Source organism: Mesocricetus auratus, unplaced genomic scaffold (genome assembly GCF_017639785.1).
Source record: "Mesocricetus auratus isolate SY011 unplaced genomic scaffold, BCM_Maur_2.0 Super-Scaffold_100003, whole genome shotgun sequence".
Classification (NCBI taxonomy): domain Eukaryota; kingdom Metazoa; phylum Chordata; class Mammalia; order Rodentia; family Cricetidae; genus Mesocricetus; species Mesocricetus auratus.
In genome coordinates, this window is record NW_024429188.1 from 100,192,639 (window position 1) to 100,211,701 (window position 19,063).

Here is a 19,063-nt window from a genome sequence, read left to right on the forward strand (position 1 = left end):
AATGACAGACTCTGGACATCCCCATGGAGGGCCTCACCCTCTGTGGGGAAAGGAGTGGGGATTGGGGGATGGGGGGAATAGGGGTTTGGTGGTAGGGCATGGGAGGAGGGGAGGGTGAAGGAGCTGGGATTGACATGTGAAGCAACCTTGTCTCTAATTTAAGTTTAAAAATAAAAAAGACATTAAAAAGAGTTCAAAAAACTGCTGGAATGTGAACCCACATCACCAGGGTCCTAGTCCAGGGCTTACTGCAATATTACACTGTGGTATGGCTCAGTGGAGGACTAGTGTATGCATATGTATGCGTATTGTGCAAGTGTGTGCTGGGGAGAAAGTAATGGATATTTAGTAACAAGCAAGCCGTTTCTTATTTGATTCATGCTTTTCCTCTCAAGTCCTCCTCTTTTCTTCCCAACTGGTCATCAAAATCCAGCCTCTCAATTTACAGATGAGGAACCCGTGGACAAGAGTGGAGAAAGAAATTGTTCTGGGTCATTTTAAGATCCAGATCTCCATGCTTTTCCTACCCGTGTTCCTCCCACTACATTTCACCCCTTAGTCACATCCTGAGAGAAATACATGGTTACCGACAGCATTTCATTAGTAATCCTCCTACTGACAGGCAAGCATTGTTAGAAGCCAGCACACTTCCTGATTCTATAACATCAGCTGCCCTGGGAACTGTGCTGCCTGATTATTTCTAATATGAGTTCAAATTTCAGGGTTTCCCTGGAAATATCTGGGAAGCCAATCCTGCTAATGCAGACAAATGATGGGAAAACTAAACGGTAGTGTTGTCATAAAATAAATTATTCGCATAGGTGGGACTTCTCTTTTAATTGCACTATTTTAAAGTTACAATTTGTTTTCTGGCCTTTATGTATAATTAAATATAGATGTTCTTGGAGCTTAATGTCAGTTTAAATTTCAGTCCTTGGAAAGTAATTTGTTTGCATGTTCAATGAACAAAACATTTCTTATCAGTTTCAAAGACCGAGGTTCATGCAACATAAATCAAGGTTTCTTTATCAACACTAAAAAGGTCAGGCAAAGTAAGCTTCTAATTCTAGTATAGCCATCCTCTAAAAGTGAAAAATTAAGTTTCTGGTGATCATAAATACAAAGATGACTTTTTTCCTTAGGAAGCATGTATAAGAAAACACAATTAATCTTACTTTGGTGCCTAGTGCTCACACCGAAGCCAGCTAAATGATGCCCATTATGTCCTCTTGAATAAAATAACCTGCAGGAAAATTTGTTTTCCTTTCGATGCCTCACTTTCCTTATATTCCATAGAAATGTGCTACTAAAGTTCCTTCTGTTATGACAGGATAATGTAACTGTTTAGAGAAGAGCTAGCCCTATAGGTGACATTATACGATGCTAACTTGTCTTAGCATATGGTTCAGAAGGCTTCACATATTTTAGATCAGGCAATTAACAAACACACTGACCTATTGGTTCTTAGAAAACCTTCTCCTTCTGCCTTTCCTTGTTGTCCTCTACTATTGGATCTGGAACAGTAGAAGTCTTGAGAATCTAAAGATTCCATACTAGAAACAATAGACATGACTGAACGATAAGAATGGAAACATCTGGAGAGTACCAGCATTGGATCTGGAATGGGGTGATGTGATAGACTTCAGCTAAAGCTAAGTGCTTTGTGGTCTTTTCTCATTTAACCCTAACAATCAAACCTTAAAAATACAGTCATCACCATTTTTCAAATGACACACAGAACAATTAACCTATTTACCCAAATTGAAAGCTGAGCAGAGATTTGCATTAGTCATTAGTTTCTAGAGCTATGAATTTCATCTTTGTTTTAGGATTATAAAAGTAACTGCCTAGAGACAGATAGTTCTAGTAAATAACTCCCCCACATCACCATATTAGACAATCTCTTAGGATACTGGAAGCTCTAATTTTTTTTATTTTCAAGAAAACATTTCATGTAGTTAGATAAACAGATGGTGGGAAAATGATAGTGATGGAATAGTCCAAGATAATAATGAGGGTTTCTATTTGGGAAAGATGGCATTTCATTAATTGAGAGGGGAAGTGTGACCAGGAATTCTGTTTAACTCTATCCACCTCAGAACCATTACAGCTCATTCTCCTTTCTGAGAACATGACTTCTCCTTATATGAGCAGGTACAGTAAAGGGTGTGTCTCTTCTGCTTGTATGATGCCCCACATCTATTAGGCACTTGATGTCATAACACTGATTTCAGGCACACTCAACATACTAGCTTCAATCACCACAGCCGGCCTTTTTACAAACAAAGGCAGCTCTCAGTGAAGCCAAATTTTTAGGAAAAAGGAGTATGCTTAAGGCTGGAGAGGTGTCTTTATGGTTAAGAGCAGTTGCTGCCTTTGCATAAGACCTGGGTTTGATTCCCAGCACCTACATGGTGGCTCATAACCATCCCTAACATCAGTTCTAGGGGCTCTGATGCCCCATTGTGAGCACCCCCCTCCCCTCATTACTAGGCATGTACATGGTGCATGTATATACATGCAGACATTCAAAGACATAACTTAAAATAAATGAATCTAAAAATAATAAGAATATGTCATGTTGGCCCATACAACTCAAACTACATGGCTGGGGATACCATTCATCATTGGCTATATCATCTATGAATGAGAATAGGTGAATAGTGACAGAAAGACTTGAAAAAATACATTATGGCAGCAGAGATCAGCACCCCAAAAAGAATGTTGATAAAGTGAGGGGTGGAGGGGAAGGTGGTGGTTGGAAATATGTGTAATAAAAGTCCAAGAAATAGATGATGATCACAAAATCTAAATTAATAAGATACAGTTTATTTCATCACTTCAAATAGATAAACCAAACTACATTGTTTTCTTGGTTTTAAAAACATACTTGAAAGATTTAAACAAAAGGCAAAAAATAAAATAAAAATAAAAAATAAAGAGAACTTGTCAATGTCCTACTCAGCTGCCAGCTGAACAACTCATACATCATTGTCATTTTTGGGTCTCCTACCATGGAAGGAGGCTTGTATAGACCAAAATAATTATTGTCACACTTAAGGGAGTAAGAACAGAAGTTACTTAAGTTAGGTTGCAATCACTCTAGTCATATGTTAAGGGGCTCTTGGGTAACAGGGCAAGGGTCAATCAGGCCAAACCAGGTATCAAGAAGATATAAGGACTCAGACGGGTGGTGGTGGTGCACGCCTTTAATCCCAGGACTCCGGAGGCAGAGGCAGGCGGATCTCTGTGAGTTCGAGGCCAGCCTGGTCTACGGAGCGAGTTCCAGGACAGCCTCCAAACAATACAGAGAAACCCTGTCTCGAAAAACCAAAAAAAGGAAGATATAAGGACTCTAGTATTTCCAAGATCAGAAGTTCAGAAGGTACTAAATGGCAAAAGGCAGCCTGTGCCAAGGAAACCAGGCAGTTAGTCATGCCTGTGATGTCTAAGGAGGCAGATAATCTGGAAGCAGTGTGTAGGGACTTCTGAGTCATCAGAACTAGAATAAGAAGCCTGATCTAAAGGCTCACTTTGATTATGGTGTCTACATTGAAGTTTGCTTAAATCTGGGATTATTTGAGCTTGAGAGTGAAGACATCACTGAGAAAGAGCAGTTGTAATTAGTGACTAAGGGTCCTTAGGTGGTGGTGGCAGCTTCTTCCTCCTCCTCCTCTTGGTTGGGTACTACTCAACCCCAATAAAAAGACTGGGTTTGCAGCACCATGATGAATACATTATGAGAAATTGGACACTGCAGTCAATGACCATATATGACCACAGTGCTGCCTTCTATGATGCAAGAATTAGACAAGAGTTTTTGACGCCAACTTTGACCTATTCAATCTAAAGACAAAACAATAGCTCTGCTGCTAGTAATTCTCAGAGTGAGATACATCCTATCATGTTAGTAGAGGTCGGAGAGACATACCATTTTCATTAGCTGATTTTCAACTTTCTTTTAAAATTTTAGCATCCTTAAATCACTTCATTTTTCACTACTTACCTATGAATTGATCATTTGAAATATTAAGCACAGAGTGGCTAACTATATTCCTAATGACACCCTGAAAGTCTCAAGATACCTATCAGGGGAAGTACCTGAAAGTGAGGATGACTCCAGTAAGGTCCCTCACAAGTTACTTTTCATCTTACACACACACAGAGAGAGAGAGAGAGAGAGAGAGAGAGAGAGAGAGAGAGAGAGAGAGAGAGAGAGGAGAGAGAGAGAGAGAGAGAGGGGGGGAGAGTGTTGGGAAGTGTTTATTATATATTAATATATATATATATAGCTCAGCACTATACTATCTAGATGAATGAGAGAATGAACAAATGAATATATAAATGAAGGAATAATCAAATGTAAGGTGAGTGGATGGTATCAGTCAATAGGCTGGTATATCTTAGACAAACACAAAAGTCTGTTTCTCTCCTCTTAAAAAGAAGCTTAAGGTGGATGGCCACTTGTGAAAGGCAATGAGAAGATGAATATAATGAATATATACACACTGACATGGAAAGAAACATAGAAAAGGATCTGCGTTCGTGGCACCAGAACTCATCCAAATTAATGTTCTCTGTTTACGAACAGCAATCATGAGACTTAGAATGAGAGTTCTACTCCACAAGGCCAAATAATCTAGACTGTGTAGAGAACTAAGCAGACCCTAAACTATTTTAGGATCTGAGAATCAAAGCTGGCACATAGTGAAAGGGCTCTAATGTGCAATTCTGTATGCAAATAAGGACCTAAGAGTGCTGTCTTTCTTGGCAATATATTCATTGTTTTATTAAATATAATGAAAGCATCTAAAGTTGAATATATAGTAAGGAAGCCAAGAAGTAACTTATGTATACAGTCTGTGATAAAAAAAAACCACAGTCCTAGAGTCTAGAGAGATGGCTCCGCAGTTACAAGCACTGACTGTTTTTTTTTTTATGAAGACTCCAGTTCTGTTCCCAGTACCACATGGCAGCTCACAACGGCCTGCAACTCTTGTCCCAGGGGATCCAATGACCTTTTCTGGTCTTGGTGGGTACTACATACATGGGCACAGATGTAAATGAAGGCATAACATCCATACACATAAAATAAAAAGAAAATGTCCAACAAAATAAAACAAAACCCACACACAGCATCAGTAGGAATCACACCTTTTGAGACACACCATAAAGGTGATAAAGTATGTCAGCACCGAACCAACACTTTGTTTTTCCTAGTTCTATCACTGAAGATGGAAATATTTTCACAGTAAGAGTCCTTTCTTCAAGTCCACCTTCTCGCTCCATGCTGGAATTTTGTTTAGTTTGAGATCACAAAGGTCTTGTGCATTCTGTCACATTCAAGACTATATAGGCAACACAAATGGGATTTGATGAGTCTTTAATAACCAGAAGACAAAAAGTTGGGTGGGTAGGGAAGTGGGATTGTCAAATTTGGGAGGAGCTTGGAGTGAAAAATGATCAAAATACATTGTATGAAAATCCCAAAGAACTAAAAAAAATCCTTTCATGATAAGTCAATCGTCTTTACATAACTTATATCTGCTGGAAAACACTTTCTGGGACTCTCAAAAAGAATTATGTATTGTACTCACTAGCCCGCATTAAGGGTAATGGGGAATAATGGGAAAGTGGGACAACATTTAGCCACTGTATGGTCGTAACCACATATTAGGCTCTATTTGTGCCTTTGTTTTTTATATATGGTATCTTCCCATTAGCTGTTAGTCCCTACCCTCTTTAAGCAGCATGGTACAGAGATATGGTCTGGAACTGGGGGACAAATTTAACCTTTTGCAAGCTGATTTCATCTGCCATAATACATGCCCCACCCCCAACACCAGTCATAGAATCGACCAATTGTTTTTCTGAATCATTTCACTGAATTCCTCAGTTCAGTGCTGGGAAAACAGTCAAGCCTACAGAAGGGGCAAGCACAGCTGTTTGGCATTTCTTTGGCTAGAATATGCTTTGCTCTTCCCAGGGTTAGTGGGAGGGAAGGCCCCAAACACAGGATAGGGAAGTGCCAGCTTAGGCAGCCAGCAGATTAGACATGGGAAGGCTCTGCAAACCTCCTGCAGAGTTGATGGATCCATTCCTGGAAGTAGGAGTGCCTTTGACCAGGCAAGGCGCCAGTCAGGGCCTACAGTGTCCTCAGAGATCTACTGGCTGTGTTCTTGGATAACCCATGCATGTAGGCCAGGGCAGATTTCTGTTCTAGTCCTGGCTGAACTGGCAGCCTTTAGCTGGTAATCTCCATCACAGAACATGCTATCTTGAGTGACTCCATCGTCCTTTTTGGTTTAGTCTTCCTTTCCAGTGTGTTTCTCTTGCTTCTTCAGCTAGGGATAAAAATTCTACTATGACTTCTTTGCCGTTCCCCACAGAGCCTGAGATGGAACAGGAAACAGAGACCATATTTTTGGACAAGGACAACCCTCAATGAACTGAATCTTAGCTTGTTTTACCTAACTCACAGACACCTTCCCTAGGTCAGACAAAATTATCTTCCTCCCTATTGCTTCCTCCTGACGTTGACAAATCCAAATGGATCTGGGACTAGACCTTGCAGTGGATGTGTACAAATGCTTTCCCTAGGTAGGCTGCAGAACTGTGGAAAAAGAATGGAACAAGATTGCTGACAGATATAAGAGGAACTCTGCATTTTCATATCAACAGTTAATCTACTGTGTCGCATCTCTTAGGAAACTAAAAGAAATTCAGTATTCCTCTGACATTGAAGCCTTGTTACAAAAAGATTTTGCAGAGTAAATAACTATCTTATACTGGCTATTTTATGCCTTATTGAACAAGCAGCAGTTTATGAAAACAACATTTCATAAATACAGTTACAGGTTTCCAAGTGGAGATGGTGGGATTTGCAGCAGGGAGAATCAAATAATCAGGTTTTTCATTCTCACCAGAGCTCTTGCCGTGTTTGCCTAGCCAGGGCTTCATCTGATGTGTAACCTTGCATCGGAGCTTATCTCCCAGAGATCCAAAACTGTACCAAGGCTGGCATAAGCCAATTAAAATGAGACCCTGGATACTTAGAGACTCTGGATAAACCTCAGCCTGGCTGCCAAGGAACCTGGATTGCAGTAATACCAGTAACTGATTGTCCTATAGAAGAAGTCCTTTAACATTGGCAGTCATGTCAACTCAAGATTATCATCTGGAAAAAGCAGACAAATGTATTTGTCCATTCAGGATAGTGAGTAACTAGAGTGCCTTATTGGAACTTCATTAATATAAGCCACAAGATTTGTGAAGCCTTATCATTATGGTTGTATTTTTTGAAGAAGTAGTTGCCAGAGACTGTGAGTTCCTTAAATAGAGTATTCAAGAAAAGACTGCCTAAACATGTATGCCAGGAAGACAGATACTGAGAAAATTTCTGGTGCTTTGATGCAATCAGCACTAGATGTACGTCAATGCCTTCTGAAACTCGAACTTTGTGACTCAAGGATATACAAGGTTTTCATACTTTCATTGGTGCCAACCAGCCATGTGAGTTGGTCTAGCATTCTCCTAGCCCAGTTTTAATTTTTCTACCACTTTTCTGCCTATAAAATTAAAATTAAAAGGTGTAGGTATAGGTGAGATGACTCTGAGTTCCAGCACTGAAAAAAACCAATATTTTGAAAAGAAAATCATTACATAATCATTATAGAAAAAGCAGAATATAGAAAAGTATGAGAAAAATAGTAAAATCACCAATAATCCTCCATTTTAGAGATGATTACTAGTTCATATTTTATCACACTCAGTCATTTGCTAAGTATTTTACTGCTGTGTTTTTTAAAATTAAGATATGTTAAAAACTAAGGCTGTCGTTAGTTTGGTTAGTTTGTTCCTGGGATTTCCAAACACACACACACACACACACACACACACACACACACACACACACACACACAGTGGGGGGATGTCAGAGACAGACATAGAAACAGAGACAGACAGACAAGGACTAATCCTTTCCCTAGAATTTTAAATCTTTAAAAAGTCCCTAAGAGCATGATTTTGATTAAAGACCTGACCAAAAATCTAATATGTGATTATACAGTTATTCAGGTTGCACAATCAAATTTTTCCAAGTTTGCGCTTTGAGTCTATTGCTATGGGATGCTTCAGCAAAGATCTGCATACACCCGTTTCTGTACCTGAGAGCTTTTCTAGGAGATAATGTGTGCTAGCTACCAAAGCTGTAGGTTCAAAGCACACACAAATTGTTTACTTCTATTCACCACATTATTGAATACCCTCTGAAGAAAAGCTGAGGAATTTGTGGTTCCTGCTAATAGTATATGAAAATATGCACTCAACTAACTCTTCTTCAGCCCTGGAAAATTTTACTCAAACATTTCTTAGGCAGTTTCATGTGTAAAAATATTTTTTCCATTGCGAAGCTTAACTTACAGTTCATTGATTGTTAGTAGAGTTGTTTTTGTGCATGTGCTTTTTAAAAGCTGTTTGTACTTAATGTGTGATGAACTGCTCCTTTGCATTATCCCCTTTCAAGACATATATTGTAGATCTAATCAGTTCGGGACCATCAATACCCAGAGAGCGGTTGCTCTGAAAGAAGCCATCCCATCAGAAGCTCCTAGCATTCATCTCCCAGAAAACCATTCTGAGATGAGGGAGAAGAGAAGCTGAGTGGGGACTGAAATTCCACATTGCATTTCCCTGCTTTTACTTCTACTCTGACTCTAATGCGCAGAAAGCCAAGGAAAAACTAATCTTCAGACATGAGAGAGGATGGGGTTGTCCCTTAGAAAGGAGGAGGGGGAATGAGAGCAACTTCGTTTTTTTTTTTTTTCTGGGAGCCATGCAATTCCACATATATACCACTGGATGGCAATCCTCCATTAGCTAGTCAAAAGCCTACATCCATTCTAACAAGGCTAGGGAAACTGAGGAAGTGGCTGTAGAAATTGATAGACAGGCACAGAAAAGCAATGGACAGCGAAATACAGAGACCCTTTCAATTTCACTGGGGACATGGATGACTAGTATGAAAAGCAATGAAAAGATTATACATTATAGGCAATGGGACATTATGGGAACTGGCCAAGGAAGGTCAGAGATGGAGGAGTATGTTTCTCCCCCTTCCTTCTTTCCCTCTGTTGTCTTTTGGGTATAGTTAGATTTACTTCATTGTCCCCGAGGAAGCAAAATTACTTAATTTGGGCATGTAATTGTCAGGAAGTTGTGCAAGCTTGTCAGCCACCATGGAGGGAAGGGGGGGGCTGTTGTACTCTAAGGACCCTGAATTGCCCAAGCGTGGATTGCTGAGCTGGCAAAATGTTATAGAAAGCGGGAACAAAGAAGAATCAACAGCAAACTCTCATGGCTGCATAAAGCTTGTTCTATTCTCAAAAGAAGCAGGCTATGGGAGAGACAGCGCAGTTTTGAAGGCATTTAGCTTGGGGTTCATTTCAGCTTGGGTCTGTGATCTTGGAAAAGCCACCTTACCTCTCTAAGCTATGAGGACTTCCCTGTGCAATGGAGGATGACAGTATCTCTACCTCATGACATTCAAGAAATATTACTACTAAGGGTTGGGGAGATGTCTCCAATACCAATATGTGGATCTGAGTTTTAATACCCAGCACCCAGAACTGTGTGTGGTAACATGTACCTGTAACTTCAGTGTTGAGGGCTCCAAGACAGGCACTCTAGTCAGCCTGTCCAGTCAAAAGAGGAGAAATCTGAGAAAACCTGTAGAGAGCCACTGAGGAAAACATCATTCTTGACTTCAGTGGTTCATATGCACATAGGTGAGTACACACACATACACATGCCACCCCACATGATTAAAAGTAAAATAAACCTATGAAAACAACAAATTACAAGTATGTCCATTTATTCAGCTGTCTCTCCCCAAGCTGCCGGAATAGTTAAAGATTAAATCAAAACGAAGTACTGAATTGAACCTTGTTTGGAAACTGACACATGGAGATAAGCAATGGCTCACACAAGCCAAAGAAGTGGTTACAGAAGATAAAACAGATTCCAGATTCCAGGGTCATAAAGGAAGAGACTATAAGTGTAGACAGTCTTCTACCCTTTACAGAATCCATTACATAAAGGTCAAACAAGGATTATCCCAAATGTAGGTTAACCATTGCTGCATATCCTCAACAACAGGGCAAATATGGGTCTTGTTTGTGAATCTACTCATTCAAAACTTGACTTACTATTTTATTTTATGCATCAATTTAAGAAAGCAGCTATATAGATAATTCATAAGTCATATATGGTTATCTAGTGTTCCCTGTTAAATCATCCAATAATTCAAAGATTTAGTAATTTAAGGTAAGCTCTATACAGTCTTATCTAGGCTCAATAGTAACATCAGCAAAATGACACTAGATGAACAGCAGTTCCTGCTTGAGAGTTTGCCTTCCGTAGTCGGGGGTCTCAGTAAAGCTAAGACACTTCAAATTTCACAAAGACACAAAAAGAAACAGGGAAAATAGCAAGGGACTCTGCAAGACCTCAAACCATGAAAATGAACAACAACCACTCATTGCCTAAGGATGAACTCAACCAAAAGAGCCAGAAAAGCATGAAACAAGGCTGGTGAGGAACTTGAATCACTGACAAAGCCATACAAGGTATTCAATGTGGATGATGGTCAAGATGCAGACCAAGGTTCTAGAATATCAATTAGATAAAATGTGTGGAAGACTGACCTAGCTTAGCAGCAATCCATACAACATGACCTTAGCATCTGAATCACACGGGGTAAGGAGCATTCATGGACAGGGAGCTCAGTCTTAGCAATAGGGTGATGGATGCCAAGAACTGTGTTAAAAAGACAACGTTCTGGGTCCTGAATACATTTTGTATTCCACATTCTCTCTCTGAAGCAAAGGGCCAACCAAAATTACTTTGTCAAGGAGTGAAGAAAACATATATTAACCAGTGAATGAAGCATGTGAATAATATCTTAGTAACTATCATGATCTTAGTGGACCTACAGACATAACATTTATTGGTCACTTAAATGCATTGTGCTAAATACATCAACCAAGTCATCAGTCAGGCAAGATGAGAGAAAATAGGGACCTACCAAGAGATTTTTATGCAAACTTGCCCAAGCAACTCATCAAGACCACCTGGCACTCAATGTATTCACACAAATCTGTTTCCACTGATGGTCTAACTTCATCTCACTAATGGCTAAGCAGACGCTGTAGTATCAGTTGGTTATCAGGTCTCCTAAGTCATACTGCTGTGCTTCAGTCTTGTTGAGTGACTCCACTAACCTCAGTCATATAAACCTTCATCATTCCTTCAGTTACTGGCTGAGTTGTATTCACTTCATTGGCCTATTTGACTGCACAGAACTACTGCCAGGATGGCTTGGGGTTATGAAATCACAGTGCCCACCCCATCAACATCTCTCTGGGTAAAGCCTACAGTTCAAAAGCTCCAAAGTCAAAGATCTGGTTCATTCAAATACCCACCATTTGATTCAGAACAAAGGAATCAAAGTATGGCAGTCATGTATCAAACACTTGCCATTTACAAACACTTAAACATTTTCTAGAAAACAGCTCTGGCCATGCTATCAAGAATGCACCACGTTGGAATCACTCACTTAAAGCATATGTGATATTCTGTGACTGTAAGGAATACCTGCTGTGTTGAACAATCAATGAAGTCAAAGAAAAACTCATTAGTATCTGCAGGCTGTGAAAGACATGGCAAGAAGAGAACTGCTTCATCCAGATGTTTCAAATCCACATGTTTGATGTGGACTCATGCAGAATTCGGATGGAAGCAAATCTCCAACAGTAGAGTGAATACCTCTCTTGGGACCTGATGTATTCCAAACTATCCATCACAGAGTTGGGAGAAATTCTAAGAGCTCTGGTTCAAAGGGATATCAGCATTTAAAGGCCCTCAGAATTTACCAGAAGGAGACTTCTAGATGTGGATTAGGTGGTAAAGTGCTTGGCTAGCATGCATGAGGCTTTGTGCTTGATTCCCTAGCACTGTATACACTAAACCAGGTGTGATTCTGATGCCTGTAATTTCATGCTCAGGAAGTAGAGACAGGAGGATAGAGATGTGGATTTACAATCATTCTTGACTAGATAGTTCAGTTGGAAGTGTTCTGTGCTACATGATATACTAGGTCTAATAAACTGAAAAGAAAGTAGCATGAGAACTACCTTCTCCTGGACCAATAGTTTGCACTGTACACTAAAATCAAATGAAGAGATTTTAATATTTGGTCAAGACCTGGCCTATAAGATTTTGAAGGATCAGTTCTAAGGTAGGATTAGAGCATCAGTTATTTTTGCTATTAATTCTCATATTGGTTTTCATTTTTACAGACAAAATTTTAGTTACATTTTCAATTTTTGTGAAAGGCTGTAAATTTTCATTAACTACTGAGAGTCATGGACATGGGCAAATAAGAATTCAAAAGCAAGCTATTTGTCCCCAGTGATTCATTAGTAGCTGTCCCTCCTATTATAGTTTGAATAAACTCTGAATGCTTAAGTGTTTCAAATTTCAGGTTTTCCTATGATTTTTGGAACATCTGAATATACATAATAATGTATATCTGAAATGGGGCTCAAGTATAAAAACAAAATTCATTGTTTCATGTACAGCTTATACACATAGCCTGGTTGTTTTTATATGATTTTAAATAATTTCATATGTTTTACTGAAATTTACCACATGGAGTCCTGTGTGGGGAGTTTCTACTTGTAGCATTTTGTCACCACTCAAAGTAATTCAGATTTCAGGCATTTTTTTATTAGGGATCAGATGGCTATCTTGCACAGCTTTGGCTCCAGAGCAAAAAGAAGATACCGTGGAGTGAATGTGTCCAAGCCAAAAATACTGTGTCAAATATTCCAGGCAAGAACCTGAAGATACATCATTTCTAGAAACAGCAAGACCTTTGAATAGAAACCCATGGAGCTAGTTCCAATGCCAGGGAACCTGAACCAAGCCTGTTATGGAACACTGTCCATTGGACACTCATGGTCACTCTCATCTTAAAACCAGAGAAACTATGATTATTCAAATGAGACCTTCCACAGGTTGAGCCCACTAACATTCATTGTGGGGAGTACCCAGCCTTTAAAAACACATCCAATACAAATGACCCCACCCTCCCTGCAGATGTGAAAATAATGAATGGTTACTGCAGAAGGGAAACTTTTCACCAATAGTGTAGCTACTGTGAAGTTGCCTGTGCTCATATAGGTAGCTTCCCACCCATGTTCTAAGCAACCCCAACTAACCTCATTGGCTCACCAAGGTACATTTGAGTGCAATTGTTTCTTTAGCCTATCCTTGATGTCCCATCTGAAGCGAAGACATATTTTGTTTTCATGCCCCACCCCCAAGAAAGACTAATGTGAAAATGTCACCTTTGGATAAGAGATAAAAAATCCTGACCTAAAATTCTAGCTTCATAATCTCCATGCTTTTCCACACCTGCTTGGAAAAACATCTTTCCTGTAGTGTTCATGTGAAGTAGAACAGAATTAAGCCCCAGCCTTTTAATACAACTCAACATCTATCAAAACAACCTTTACACTGCTTCCTGAAGTCTGTTGCCACAGACACTGAGAGAAATAAACTGTAGGACTGAGCTAGTTCACACAAGGCAGACATCACAGTGTCTGCTCCAGATTTGAGTCAGCAGTGGCAGAAGTATTAAGCCCAGCAAGTAGAATAAAAGCTTGCCTTGCTTGCCCATTTCATTACCTGGAATGGATGACTTTTTAAGTTGCTGAGGAGATAAGCATGAAACTTTGTTACTATGAAAACCTGGGTTCTCAATCGTTCAAAAATATTCATTGTCAACTTTAGCCTAGGTCTTTTCTATGCCCTAGAGAAATGGTTGCTATTGCTGAAGAACTCACACCCCAGAAAGGCAGGCAGATGCATTAAGTAATGGCATACCTTAGTTTAAAGGCTAGGCCGGGATAATCCTGTACAGCTCACATGTGGAAATGGGGGAGTGTTTCCTGGAGAAGGTGAACCTACACCATGGCTGACTGGTGATTTGAGAGCAATAGCTGTCACAAGGGAAGCTTTGGTCTACCTGAATCCCTTCTGCAACTTAGAGTCTCTAACAAGGCTAAATAAATAAATAAGACAGCAAGCTTGCTGATTGGAAATGTGACCAGAGAGGAACAAGGCAGTTCAAGTAAGTGTAGGCAGCAAGGAGGCCTGTTTCTCTTTCCAGCACCTTGTGGCATCTGCAACAAAGAAGACACTCACTTCCCCTCCTTTCCAGAATTATCTCCTGCTTCTGACAGGGAAAAGGACAGGAAGAGGGACTAGAGCTTATATTTGGTAAAAAGACTAAGAGAGAAAGAAATCCGAACACGAATCCCGGTGTTGCCTCCAAGGGTGGTGTCATGACCATCAACAAATCCACAGAGAGTAACTCTGTGGGTCTCCATTTCCTAATTTGTACAAGTTGGACTCAGTGTTCTTTCTCTATGGCCTCTCCAAGCTCCATGCTCTCAGATCTTTTGCTTGCCTGAGGTGAGACAGGCACAGGGCAGAAAGTAGAATGAAGTCACTGAGCAGTCACCTGTCATCTCTTTGTAGGTGCTGGCACTCGAGGCTTCACACTCTCCACACTACTGGTTGACATTTCCCTGTTCGCTATGGTAAAGAAGCAGCAGGGTTGTAAGGTTTGGAAGATAAAGGCATGTGAAAGATGTGAAAGGCACACAGTTAGTGACAAAAACCTTACATTGCTTTCTTTGATTCTTGAGGGGACCAAAAAAAGGAAAAAAAAGGCTTTATTTTTAAAGATAAAGCAGCTGCATGGGCCATTCAACATGCCCGTGAATCAGAGATCAAATATTTTCTTTTCTTCTTCAACATAAGTCTCTCTGTGGGAAAAAAAGAATCTAGTATCAATAACAGCATTAGAGGGAAACTACCCTTCAAACACAGCTAAGCTGTAATTCCAGCCTGCCAATCAGGAAGCAGGCAAGTCCAAACCCCATAGCCATTACTGTCTACCTCTTTTCTTTTGAAGGACCCTTTGATTTCTTTCTTTCTTTTCATTTCTTTGGCTTTGCAAGCCAGCCCTGAACACGTTGGTGACACTCAGGAGTTCATTAGGAGCTTCGCTCTCGTTAAGCCTTGCTCAGCAAAGACCGCTGGTAATGGGACCAAAATAAATCTTCTCAGATTTAACTCCTCTCTCTCACAAAGCAGCAGTCCTTGGCTGCTACTGGTGTGGCCACCATTTAAGGGAATGTGGCTTCATACAGTGAAGGAGCAACTGATCTACAATTGTGCACATTGCTTTGTCTGGAAATGCTGACCAAGATGTGGTGCATTCTTAGTGACTGGATCACAGTTGGAAAGAACCGCTCTATATAACAAGGTGCTCTTTATTAATTAATTCCCTCCCACCTCCCAGACAAGGTTCCCCCAATACCTCGAATGTCTTTGCTCACACAGATCCCCTTGCTTAGAATAGCTTTTCCACCTGACTTAGCTCCAATATCACCTCCTCTGAGCTGCCTTTGGCCTTCTCCCCTCCCAAGTAGAAGTGATCCTTCCTTCCTCTCTTGGTTCATATGGCATGCTGTGTCCTTGCCGCTATCGTGGCACTTGACGCAATGCATGGGAGCCAGCAGGCAGGGACTGTCTAGGCACCGAAGCAGGAGCTTCAACACAAGGACTAGAGCCAGTATTGAAATTCTTAGAAACTTCAACAAATGATGAGCAAATGCAGCCCTCAGCAGCACAGTTGTAAAGCAGTCCTTCCTACTCATAAAATTCCCACTGTAAAAGTAAAATGTGGCCCCATACACACAAGTGCTTTCAGGGTATGGCAAAGTACCTAGTCTAGCCAAACCAGACCGGTACAGAAATTCCCATATTAAAACTCACCACATGGTTTTCAATCAAGCTCGACTGCCAGTTGGTTAGGGTAGACCAACTTGATATGTCTGTGCTAGGCAGACAGCTGGCTGAATGGTCAGTAGCTTTGGGCTTTGAGTCACATGCTTGTGGGGACGAGTGCAGGGAACTGGGGGGAGGGGGACAAGAGCAATGCAGCCCGTTTTATTTGAATCAGGCAATTCACTTGTATAAAAGCAGACTGGAACCCCTGGCGGAGTCATTCAGCAGTATCAAAGATCTATAGTCACTCCAGACTGGTAGGGGTAATGTCACTAGTTACAGTTGCTTGGCTGTAAAGAAAATATCCACAGGAATGACACTTTTTCATTTGAAGTGATTCTATCAGGAGCAGCTAACAAACATTTCAAGAAAACTGGCACGGTTAAGAGGAAGCTGTATATACCAATAGGAAAGGGGCTTTGGAAAGAGGTAATAAGTTTCATCACATAGCTTTGAACATGAGCTAGGCCCATTTTGGATACAGGTCAGTGTATTCCAGAAACAAAGAAAATTGACAAGGAAAGAGTTTTAAGAGGTCACACATATCCAGCTCCCATCTAAAAGTTTCCTGCAGCCTGCAGCCTCTTCCAGTCAGTCTCCCGCAGCACTAGGCCTCATCTCCAGACTGGATGAGGTCCAGTTGGGGCATATGTTCGTGTAACATCATGCTCCAATTCCAAGGCCTGGAACAGGACCATGAACCCAGTAGGTGCTCAATAAATGTTGATTGACTTGAATTTCTGGAAGGAGTATTTGAGGTTTTATTTAGAAGCAGAAGATGCCAATCGAGGAAAAAAAGAGCCAAGGAAATCCCCAGAGCCACTTCGCCTGGGCAGTATCATTCTATCAGGAAGTGGGGTGAGTGAGCAACTAAACCAAAAGCCGCAGTCTATTTTTAAAACTACAACAATATGTGGCTTATACGGTAGTGCGGCTAACTTTGTTTTTATCTACAGACATCTGGTAGGGGTTTCTTTGGTTCCAGGACTTTATAGCTGTGGTGTAATGGACCAGAAGTGTGCAGACTGTGTGTGGTTCCCCAAATAGGGATAGTATAGTCTGCAGAAACAAGGCACTGTAGGAATATCATCAATTCAAGTATCTAGGAAAATTCCCTCATCCTCAAATACCCATCCTCTACCTGCGGCTGGGACCTAAAATTAAACTATCAGCATCAAGCCTTCGGTGTAAGAATTTACCCCTGAGGTTGGATGATTAATATACATCTCTCCAATGTAGAACTGAGCATATGTAAAAAACATAAGCCATAAACACGAGTCTGCATGGTCTTTGTTACTCTGCCCTTTGAAATGTTGACCACGTTCAAACACTCTGGGCAAGAGATGGTGTACTGACCACAAGATGAGAGTGTATTCATATAAGTCAAGTAGAGCAAGCTGGACGCAGATTTTGCAGGTCAAGTATTGGTTTTGGAATTGCTGTGGGTAATTAGAGTTCAGCCTGACCTCTGGGTACACAAAGAAAAAGTCAGGTAGAGGACAGCTGCCATTCTGGATCTACCTCCACCCCCAAAGAACATTTTGGAGCAGTGTGTTCTCTAAGCAGGGAAGCCTTGTTTCCTGTGGCAACAGCTGTTTCTAGCCCCCACTCTATCCCCCAGTTTTCAATGATGTCATCTGGTCCTCAGCTGCACAATCCAAAAAACAAAAGGAAAGAGTAGACTTCTCCAGTTATGAATGTCACTGAAACAGAACTCCATCAGGGCATTCTCAGATGAGCACCTGGGAAGGCTGATACTTGCTGCTGCCCCTAAACCCCAAGGCTCTCAGTACAAAGCCTAGACAGAAACCATCATACATCCCAACTCAAACAATACTACAAGCACCCCAAATAGATGAGGAAAGCATGGCCAAGCTTCCAGACCTGCTCTCCTCTGGAAACCCCTTCTTAGTGACACTGAAAAGAGAGTAAGAAGTGGTACTCATGTGTGGCATCACCTTGGACAACCATTGTTTTCCATGGGGATTCTTCCAGTAATCTCCCAAGAGAAGCATTTGTTCCTGAACCAATTCTAATGTGCTATGCAGGAAAGCTAGTGAGTCCCATGCAAACAGCATCTCCAGAGCCATCCTGGAGACAGTTTCTAGTGGAAGTTTTCTATCCAGGCTCCAAGCTGTAGCCCTCACTGAAGAAGACTGTCATTGAGCAGGCATCTTCCCTATGGGCTGGCCTCACTAGTTCACTTCATCACAGCGAAACTCCATTTTGGCATCCACATTTTACAGAGCAAGGAACTCAGATTCTGTGATGGTTAGGTGACTTGTACAGGTCTCACTGTTAAGCAATTCAGGGACCCTGGAATTAAAGGTAGATCCACACCCAAGTTCACCTGAAGCCAGAGATAATGCCACAATGAATCCGGATGGTGTCGTTGGCATTTACTTTCTAGCATTTCATTTAGCAGGAGACAAATACCAGATTCACCCACTTACTCCAAAGAGAATCAACAAGTCTTACTTTGAGGGATCTTCTTACAGAGATGCTCATCAGAGAGCAGAACGTACATTCTGTGATTTAGTGTCTGCATCAACTATTTCCGGAACTCAACTCCCCTCCAGACATATCTTCCTGCCAAAGACAGGTCTACTCAGTATTGTTCTTTCATTGATGCAGTTTCACCTGAGGGAATAGGGTGAAAGCAATGTGTCTACCCAGATTTCTGCCATGCCCTGGCAGCCTAGCTTCTCTACACCAATGAACAAAATGGAGGTGGAGGGAGGGGTGAGGGAAAGGTCTACACCTAAGACCTCAAGGCTTAAATAGATGCTTTTCCTGTCTTATCAGTATTTATGTGAAAGGCAATAGGAAAGCAACAAAAAGAACAAAACCTACTTTGATCATACCAAATTCTAGGACAGAGGTTCAGGCATTTAGAAACAGGCTCAGGTAGATGAGTGCTAATTCTCTCTGCCAGGATAATGGTCAATACAGACAATTATAAGAAGGAGGTTGCATGGTGACCTACCTTCTTTCCTTCCTTTCTTCCCTCCCTCCTTCCTCCTACCCTTCTTCCTCCTGTCCTCCTTCCCTCCCTTCTTTCTTTCCTGCCTTAACAAGATTTCATGTAGTTTCTATTTTACTAACCAAATGCTAGAATTATAGGCATTACTCACCATGCCTG

At 41.0% G+C, this 19,063-nt stretch overlaps 1 protein-coding gene across 3 annotated transcripts in view; it reads right to left on the reverse strand.

Annotated features, from left to right (window-relative positions):
- Hs6st2 (heparan sulfate 6-O-sulfotransferase 2) overlaps positions 1–19,063 on the reverse strand; it is a 261,265-nt gene that overhangs the window by 86,052 nt on the left and 156,150 nt on the right. The window lies entirely within an intron of this gene.